The sequence below is a fragment of the Nerophis ophidion genome, linkage group LG20 (genome assembly GCF_033978795.1).
Source record: "Nerophis ophidion isolate RoL-2023_Sa linkage group LG20, RoL_Noph_v1.0, whole genome shotgun sequence".
Taxonomy (NCBI): domain Eukaryota; kingdom Metazoa; phylum Chordata; class Actinopteri; order Syngnathiformes; family Syngnathidae; genus Nerophis; species Nerophis ophidion.
In genome coordinates this window covers 44,186,383-44,197,068 of record NC_084630.1, presented here as the reverse complement: position 1 = coordinate 44,197,068, position 10,686 = coordinate 44,186,383, and positions in this window count along the sequence as shown.

The following is a 10,686-nucleotide window of genomic DNA, read 5'->3' as shown; positions in this document are numbered from 1 at the left end:
ATACCGGGGTTGGAACCCATTGGCGGCATGTAACAAAGAGATACCTGTAGAGAGTGTTGTGAGAGTATTAAATCCACGGGAGGTTAAATGATCAGGTTGCAGGTTTTTGATGGAAGACGCAGCGGATGGTGGCTTCCAGGCATACTTGCCAACACTCCCGGATTTTCCGGGAGACTCCCGAAATTTAGCGCCTCTCCCGAAAACCTCCCGGGACAAATTTTCTCCCGAAATTCAGGCGGAGCTGGAGGCCACGCCCCCTCCAGCTCCATGCGGACCTGAGTGAGGACAGCATGTTTTCACGTCCGGTTTCCCACAATATAAACGGCATGTCTGCCCAATGATGTTATAACTGTAGAATGATCAAAAGCGAGTTCTTGGTTTCTTATCTGGGTTTATTGTTAGGCAGTTTCATTAACGTCCTCCTAGCGCGGTAACAACACACAACAACAGCAGTCACGTTTTCATCTACCGGAAAGCAGTTCGTCTGCCGTAAACAGCAATTTTGTGACACTCTTAAACAGGCAATAAACTGTACATGCACCACAACACCTCCAGGCAACACCTCCGGGCAACTTCAACCCTTTACTAATATCTTCCTCCATTCACATCCCATCTCCCTGGATTGTAAATAACCTAATATAAATAATCGAATGTATTTCTAATGTATATACTTGTCTTATGCTATCTGAACTCACTATGTACATATCCTACTAAGTAAGACCTGCACTGTTTCAATGTCCATTTCTCTGTTGATGCAATTGTTGATGACTGAAGTTCTGATATCAACCAAAGCTCCTCATCCCCCCCCCCCCTGATTGTAAATAATGTAAATAGTTCAATGTACATACTATGATGATTAACCTGTGTGATGACTGTATTATGCTGATAGTATATATTTGTACCATGAATTGATTAACGTGGACCCCGACTTAAACCAGTTTAAAAACTTATTGGGGTGTTACCATTTAGTGGTCAATTGTACGGAATATGTACTGAACTGTGCAATCTACTAATAAAAATTTCAATCAATCAATCAATCATGCATATGTGACAATAACATATACGACCTTTAGAGAGTGCAGTGCACAACTGCGTACACAACAGCTGTAAATATACTCCTCCCCTCTTAACCACACCCCGCCCCCAACCATTGTATTTGTTCTGTTGTGTTTATGTTGTGTTACGGTGCGGATGTTCTCCCGAAACGTGTTTGTCATTCTTGTTTGGTGTGGGTTCAGAGTGTGGCGCATATTTGTAACAGTGTTAAAGTTGTTTATACATCCACTTTCAGTGTGACCTGTATGGCTGTTGATGAAGTATGCCTTGCATTCACTTATGTGTGTGTAAAAGCCATATATTTTAATGACTGGGCCGGAAGGCTGTGTGTATGGAGGAAAAAGCGGATACGACGACAGGTTGTAGAGGACGCTAAAGGCAGTGCCAACACGGCACACCCTCAATATTGTTGTCCAGATGAAACTGGAGAAATTCAGGAGATTGGTTGCCCAGAGAGATTTTCGGGAGGGGCACTGAAATTCGGGAGTCTCCCGGAAAAATCATGAGTGTTGGCAAATATGGGCTAAATTGCAGAGTCTTTTAGAAATTGTTGAAAGGACTGTGTTTTATGTGGGAGACTACCTCCACTGTTCAGGGATGATTTTTCAATTTAGACATAAATGGTTTCCCTCACTCCTCTTTCATACCATCTGTCCTCCTTGTCCAGAATCTCTACATTTTTGTTCTCAAAGAAGTGCTGTTTCTCCCTGAGGTGCAGGTAGACAGCTGAGTCTTGGCCTGAAGACTTTGCCCGTCCGTCTATGTTCTGCCATGCGTTGGCTTAGTGGTTGTTTTGTTTCCCCAATATATGAATCAGTGCATTCATCATTACACTAGATAACGAACACCAGATTGCTTTTGTAGGTGGGGAGTGTCCGGTCTTGGGGATGCACTAGTCTCTGTCTCAAAGTGTACTGGGATGTTGTGTTGGTAAAAAAATATTCAGAGTTTCTCAGACAGACCAGATACATCTGGAATGACAATATTTTTCCGTATGTCACCTCTTTCCTCCTCATCCTCTTGTTATTTCTGGAACTGGATGCACTTTTTACAAACGACCAGCTGGGATTACCACAGGTTTTGAGGGCTTCCCTCAAACGCCTATTCTTTTTGTCTTTGGCCTGTGGGCTGGTAGGAACATTATCAATCAATCAATCAATGTTTACTTATATAGCCCTAAATCACTAGTGTCTCAAAGGGCTGCACAAACCACAACACAAACCACAACGACATCCTCGGTAGGCCCACAAATAAAGAAATAAAATATTCGAACTCACAATTTGTAGCACCCATTCGACGCCGTATTAGCCAGTGGTACCCCTCGTAGTTGTTTGATTTGAGTCGGAAATAGTGGTTGGCCGACATCGTCTCACAAGAGGTAGTTTCTCTTTAAATATCCCTCTTGAAAATGGCCTTGCAAATATATATATCTGCCACCTAATCAACCTTCTCCTTCCTGCTTCCTGCTAAATTGCTACTTGTGAATGAGGAGTATCCAATCACAGCCTCGTTAACATCAGGCTACCTGGATAGGCTACTGTCGACAACTTCTGATCTGATTGGCTACCGCAACTGTCCATCATCTCTATGTGTTCTCAAGTTCATCCTCTAAGGCAGTGGTTCTCAACCTTTTTTCAGTGATGTACCCCCTGTGAACATCCCTCCAATTCAAGTACCCCCGAATCAGAGCAAAGCATTTTTGGCTGAAAAAAAGAGACGAAGAAGTAAAACACAGCACTATGTCATCAGTCCCTGACCCACCAAACTGTACAACAGTGCAAAAACATTGCTCATCTGTAGTGGTCCCTCCTGAACCATTTAGAAAAAAAGACACAAAAACAACCAAAAACTTGTTGAGAGATAAACAAGTGATTCAATTATAAATAAAGATTTCTACACATAGAAGTAACCATCAACTCTTTGGTGATCGTAATAGAGATTCATCTGAATTCATGAACTTAATTCCAAACATTTCTTCACAATTATCAACTCCGTGTTGTAGGGATCTGGTAACTAACGCCCAGTTTGTGTTCCAGTGGGTGGTGTGAGTCAAAAAGTAAGTATTGATTGGTATGTGTGGGTTTTCGGTAAACCCACTGATTGATTGATTGATTGATTGATTGATTGATTGATTGATTGATTGAGACTTTTATTAGTGGCTCAAACAGTACAGTACCTATTCCGTACAATTGGTCACTAAATTGTAACACCCAAGTACGTTTTTCAACTTGTTTAAGTCGGGGTCCACGTTAATCAATTCATGGTAAAAGATCAAACCTACTCGGATGAGCGGCGAAACGACCTCCAAGACTAACCAAACAATCCAGTTGCGAACGATTGGACGCCTTGAGAATTACTCAAAATAATATATTATTAATATTAATATTAATAATATAATATAATATATATAATATATACACGGTCTAGCTCCATCCTATCTTGCCGATTGTATTGTATTGTACCATATGTCCCGGCAAGAAATCTGCGTTCAAAGGACTCCGGCTTGTTAGTGATTCCCAAAGCCCAAAAAAAGTCTGCGGGCTATAGAGCGTTTTCCGTTCGGGCTCCAGTACTCTGGAATGCCCTCCCGGTAACAGTTCGAGATGCCACCTCAGTAGAAGCATTTAAGTCTCACCTTAAAACTCATTTGTATACTCTAGCCTTTAAATAGACTCCCTTTTTAGACCAGTTGATCTGCTGTTTCTTTTCTTTTTCTTCTATGTCCCACTCTCCCCTGTGGAGGGGGTCCGGTCCGATCCGGTGGCCATGTACTGCTTGCCTGTGTATCGGCTGGGGACATCTCTGCGCTGCTGATCCGCCTCGACATCTCTGCGCTGCTGATCCGCCTCCGCTTGGGATAGTTTCCTGGTGGCTCCGCTGTGAACGGGACTCTCGCTGCTGTGTTGGACCCGCTTTGGACTGGACTCTCGCGACTGTGTTGGATCCATTGTGGATTGAACTTTCACAGTATCATGTTAGACCCGCTCGACATCCATTGCTTTCCTCCTCTCCAAGGTTCTCATAGTCATTATTGTCACCGACGTCCCACTGGGTGTGAGTTTTCCTTGCCCTTATGTGGGCCTACCGAGGATGTCGTGGTGGTTTGTGCAGCCCTTTGAGACACTAGTGATTTAGGGCTATATAAGTAAACATTGATTGATTGATTGATTGATTGATACTCATCTTGATTGTGTGTTTGCGGTTTATTTGTTAATAGAACAATGAAAAACTGGTTGTCTCTCTTCTCCTCCCCATCAAGCATTATGCTCCCTGCACATGTGGGATGTTCAAGTACGCTATGTAATTTTGAGTGTAAAGCGAATTGGCTTTCCCACAGTGTGTGAATGAGTGCCTTTGTTTTTATTATTAAGCCATCATGCGGCCAAAGAAAAGTGCCAGTGCCAGCACTTTGATAAAGAAGGAGAGAAATACAATGGAATTCTCGACAGACCTCTTAGGAAAGTACAAAGAGAGTACTGTATGTCTGATTTTAGCATCTTTTACTTAAAAAGATAGATTTGTCTGCAATAGAAATTGATATCCTTTAAATAGACTCCCTTTTTAGACCAGTTGATCTGCCGTTTCTTTTCTTTTTCTTCTGTGTCCCACTCTCCTTTGTGGAGGGGGTCCGGTCCGATCCGGTGGCCATGTACTGCTTGCCTGTGTATCGTCTGGGGACATCTCTGCGCTGCTGATCCGCCTCCGCTTGGGATGGTTTCCTGCTGGCTCCGCTGTGAACGGGACTCTCGCTGCTGTGTCTTGGATCCGCTTTGGACTGGACTCTCGCGACTGTGTTGGATCCATTATGGATTGAACTTTCACAGTATCATGTTAGACCCGCTCGACATCCATTGCTTTCCTCCTCTCCAAGGTTCTCATAGTCATCATTGTCACCGACGTCCCACTGGGTGTGAGTTTTCCTTGCCCTTATGTGGGCCTACCGAGGATGTCCTAGTGGTTTGTGCAGCCCTTTGAGACACTAGTGATTTAGGGCTATATAAGTAAACATTGATTGATATGAGGTATTGTATCTGCAATGTCTTTGTGCATACAGTGTGTCACCTCTTTCTTCTCTCATTACTTTGAAAAATAAATGTCTTGGCGACCCAGCTCTGGTCTGCAAGTATCACCTCTGCCATCCAGGACTCAGCATGTGTATTGTAAGTGTGTATTCAGCTGTATAGCCAGCTCCTTCTAGGCCAGGGGTAGGGAACCTATGGCTCTAGAGCCAGATGTGGCTCTTTTGATGACTGCATCTGGCTCCCTGATAAATCTGAGCTAACTCTGCTTAACACGATAAGTAATGAATAATTCCACTTGTAATCACAGTGTTAAAAATAATGTTCAAAATATAAAACATTCTCATGCATTTTTAATCCATCCATCCGTTTTCTACCGCACCTGTTCAAGAAGTTGCGTTAATGGTAAGAAGTTATTTATTTATTATTGGTTAGTGTGGGGCTTGCCCTGCTAGGGGTTCTTCAAACCCCCAAGCACCGACATGAGAGCCTGTTTCAGGGTTAAAATATTGTTTTATTTTTCAATAAGTCTCTCAGTTGCTTTCTAGCAATAGTATTTCCAGCCCCAACCAAGTCTCTCCTCCTGGCTGCTGCTTGTAACAGAGCGACAGGTGATTAGATAACAAGGCCCAGGTTGGCCATATACGCACCTGTGGCTGCAGGCCCGCAGGCCACGCCCCCTCCACAGTTAGCTTCAGAATAACATCCATCCATCCATCCATTTCCTACCGCTTATTCCCTTTCGGGGTCGCGGGGGGCGCTGGCGCCTATCTCAGCTACAATCGGGTGGAAGGCGGGCTACACCCTGGACAAGTCGCCACCTCATCGCAGGGCCAACACAGATAGACAGACAACATTCACACTCACATTCACACACTAGGGCCAATTTAGTGTTGCCAATCAACCTATCCCCAGGTGCATGTCTTTGGAAGTGGGAGGAAGCCGGAGTACCCGGAGGGAACCCACGCAGTCACGGGGAGAACATGCAAACTCCACACAGAAAGATCCCGAGCCTGGATTTGAACCCAGGACTGCAGGACCTTCGTATTGTGAGGCAGACGCACTAACCCCTCTACCACCGTGAAGCCCCAGAATAACAACGTTATTAAAAAAATAAAAGACCTATTATACTCTAGAAATGTTGGTCTTACTTAAAAATGCACGTGTTTAGTTGTGTTCAGTGTTAAAAAAAAAATTATATGGCTCTTACTGAAATATATTTTAAAATATTTGGCTTTTTGGGTCTCTCAGCCAAAAAGGTTCCCGACCCCTGTTCTAGGCTAAAACAAACAAGCCCCACCTGTCCTCAGTATGCAGACGAAGACCCACAACCTGAGACATCACGGCCCATTTGTGGTTTTCTTTCCTGGGTTTCTCGACAAATACGAGTGAAAGCGAAATGTTGATGAACTCACAGATGTTTTCAGAGGAACATCTGGAACCCCATAAGGCGGAATGACTTTGCCACGTTTTTCCTCGTGAGGTGCCAGCATAGCAGACATCCACAAAGACACAGCTGCACCTTGAATTACGTTTTAGTTCCTTTTGCAATTTTGGTGTTTGAATGAGTTATTCCTGAGCTGGCTCACTGCTGCTTGAACACAGCGTGGTGTCACATCAGTGAAACAAGCTGGAAGCAATTACCACAAACTACGTTCAGTCTGCTCTCAGTTCTAATCCATAGCTCGCACAAAAGAAAACGTAAACCCCCCACAAAGAAAATCAGACTGAGACAACCTGGTTTAGAAGTTGGGTGATGGTTTTATTTGTTTCTGACATGATGGATCTTCAGCTCTCGCTGGATCGGTTCGCAGCCGAGTGTGAAGCGACCGGAATGAGAATCAGCACCTCCAAGTCCGAGTCCATGGTTCTCGCCCGGAAAAGGGTGGAGTGCCATCTCCGGGTTGGGGAGGAGACCCTGCCCCAAGTGGAGGAGTTCAAGTACCTAGGAGTCTTGTTCACGAGTGAGGGAAGAGTGGATCGTGAGATCGACAGGCGGATCGGTGCGCCGTCTTCAGTAATGCGGACGTTGTACCGATCCGTTGTGGTGAAGAAGGAGCTGAGCCGGAAGGCAAAGCTCTCAATTTACCGGTCGATCTACATTCCCATCCTCACCTATGGTCATGAGCTTTGGGTCATGCCCGAAAGGATAAGATCACGGGTACAAGCGGCCCAAATGAGTTTGAGTCTCTCCCTTAGAGATAGGGTGAGAAGCTCTGCCATCCGGGAGGAACTCAAAGTAAAGCCGCTGCTCCTCCACATCGAGAGGAGCCAGATGAGGTGGTTCGGGCACGTCCAACCGGTAGGAGGCCACAGGGAAGACCCAGGACACGTTGGGAAGACTATGTCTCCCGGCTGGCCTGGGAACGCCTCGGGATCCCCCGGGAAGAGCTAGACGAAGTGGCTGGGGAGAGGGAAGTCTGGGTTTCCCTGCTTAGGCTGTTGCCCCCGCGACCCGACCTCGGATAAGCGGAAGATGATGGATGGATGGATGATGAAGTTCATCTTTTTGGACCTAATAATGTTGTTACAATGTTGAATACTCTTGCGAGACATTGCCAAAGTTTCAAACCATAAGGTTCTTGCATTTGGGTGTGAGCTTGCGTGCAGTTTTTAGATCCTTCCGAACGTTGTTTTCGCAGTCTTGTATTAAAGCCTGCAGAACAGTTCTTTTCCCCATGTGTATAAACGACCTGCCATCTGTATGTGAGGATGTAAGTATCCAGATGTATGCAGATGACACGGTTATTTATACTTGGGGAAAGGATGCCAAAAAACCTACAGCAGCCATGGAGAAGGTGGCGAGATGGCTACATGACTCAAGTCTTATGTTAAACATTAAGAAAGCGGCAACTCAGTCTGGACCCCCAACTCCAGACCGATTTTTTAAATGTAATTTTATTTATTTTTTGTTTACCTGTGTCTCATCTTTTTTTTGTGAGGGGCGCTGGAAGCCGGCAGACCCGTCAGCGATCCTGTTCTGTCTCCCTGTAATGTTTGTCTGATCTTAAATGGGATTGTGCTGAAAATTTAAATTTTCCTGAAGGAATAAATAAAGTACTGTCTAATCTAATCTAATCTAACTATAAGACTATAAAAATGGGAGCCATTACTTCCCTGCTAGGCACTCAGCATCAAGGGTTGGAATTGGGGGTTAAATCACCAAAATGATTCCCGGGCGCGGCCACTGCTGATGCCCACTGCTCCCCTCACCTCCAAGGGTGTGAACAAGGGCATGGGTCATATGCAGAGGACACATTTCATCACACCTAGTTTGTGTGTGACAATCATTGCTACTTTAACTTTAACTTAAGAGAATACATGATATTTAACTTAAGAGAATACATGATATGAAACAGTACAGTTTACACAATACAGTACATATTCTGTACAATTGACCACTAAATGGTAACACATGAATCAATTCATGGTCATTCATATTTAGTTCACTTTCTGTATTTAAATGTTGCCATTTACTAATAAAGAATATACAAAAAAGGTTTCTCATTGGATCCCATTGGATTGAGTTTTTTCTGAGGCGAGGATGTCGTTGTGGCTTGTGCAGCCCTTTGAGACACTTGTGATTTCGGGCTATAAAAATGCATTTTGATTGAAAAAACAACAGTGTGTCACAATAGATAGATGGTATCATGAAGAAAAAAGGGGAGATAAATAATCGATAAATACAATAGCAAAAAAAGGTTATTAAAGTCCTACTGAAATGAGATTTTCTTATTTAAACGGGGATAGCAGGTCCATTCTGTGTGTCATACTTGATCATTTCGCAATATTGCCATATTTTTGCTGGTAGGATTTAGTAGAGAACATCCACGATAAAGTTTGCAACTTTTGGTCGCTGATAAAAAAGCCTTGCCTTTTACCGGAAGTAGCAGATGATGTGCGCGTGACGTCACTGGTTGTAGAGCTCCTCACACCCTCACATTGTTTACAATCATGGCCACCTGCAGGGAGAGCGATTCGGACCGAGAAAGCGACAATTTCCCCATTAATTTGAGCGAGGATGAAAGTGAGAGTGAAGGAATGGAAGAAGAAAAAAAAGACGAGGGCAGTGGAAGCGATTCAGATGTTATCAGACACATTTACTAGGATAATTCTGGAAAATCCCTTATCTGCTTATTGTGTTACTAGTGTTTTAGTGAGATTATATAGTCATACCTGAAAGTCGGAGGGGTGTGGTGACAGCCAGTGTCTCTGGGGGAAGCCACGGAGGACCCAAAAGAGTCGCAGCTGCCTCTTTGACAGCTGCAGGAGGAACAACACAAGCTCCGCTCATGTCTACGGTAAGAGCCGACTTATTACCACAATTTTCTCACCGAAACCTGCCGGTTGACATGTGGTCGGGAACCATGGTCGCTTGACCGCTCTGTTCCATATTAAAGCTTCACTGTCCTCTTTAGGGAATGTGAACAAAGAAACACCGGCTGTGTTTGTTTTTCTACAGCCGACCGCAGTACACAGCTTTCCAACAACATCTTTCTTCTTTGACGTCTCCATTATTAATTGAACAAATTGCAAAAGATTCAGCAACACAGATGTCCGGAAATCTGTGTAATTATGCGATTAAAGCAGACTATTTATAGCTTGGCACGCGTCATCATTCCGCGACGTTTTCAATAGGATACTTCGCGGGAAATTTAAAATTGCAATTTACTAAACTAAACCGGCCGTATTGGCATGTGTTGCAATGTTAATATTTCATTATTGTTATATAAACTATCAGACTGCGTGGTCGGTAGTAGTGGCTTTCAGTAGGCCTTTAATAATAACAATAATAATAATAATAATAATAATAATAATAATAGATACAAGATAAATGCAAAGACAGAAGATAAATGAATTCATAAATAAGTTCAGGCATGAAAGAAAACAATCAGAAATATTGTAGAATGTATGAAGTAATAAGCAATACCTTATTGTTATTATTTTATTCATGTATTATTATTATTATCATTATTATTGTTATTGTAATAATAATAAAGCCCTCTTCTTCTTCCATATACAGTACTGTACTTTATACTTGCACTGTACTTAAACTGGATCAAATTACTGTTTTGGTCATTTTAACTTTAATATGACAAATGTTTCTAATGTCTGTTTTATTTGACATTGATTGTGGTCATCAGAAACCAAAAATAAATGGGTTGTACTTGTATAGCGCTTTTCTACCTTCAAGGTACTCAAAGCGCTTTGACACTACTTCCACATTCACACACACATTCACACACTGATGGAGGGAGCTGCCATGCAAGGCGCCAACCAGCACCCATCAGGAGCAAGGGTGAAGTGTCTTGCTCAGGACACAACGGACGTGACGAGGTTGGTACTAGGTGGGATTGAACCAGGGACCCTCGGGTTGCGCACGGCCACTCTTCCACTGCGCCACGCCGTGGAAGAGTGACATTTTATACCTCAGACAGCATTGACTTCATTTCAAATAAACACTCTTTAGCCAACATTTTCTCTGAGTTTATTTAGATCTGGTCTCAGGACATTTTACTCAACAAGTGCATGCTTTAGTATTATTATATCTACATGAATGGTATGACACTTTATGGCTGCATGATGACACATGCAGACGAATGAGCCATTT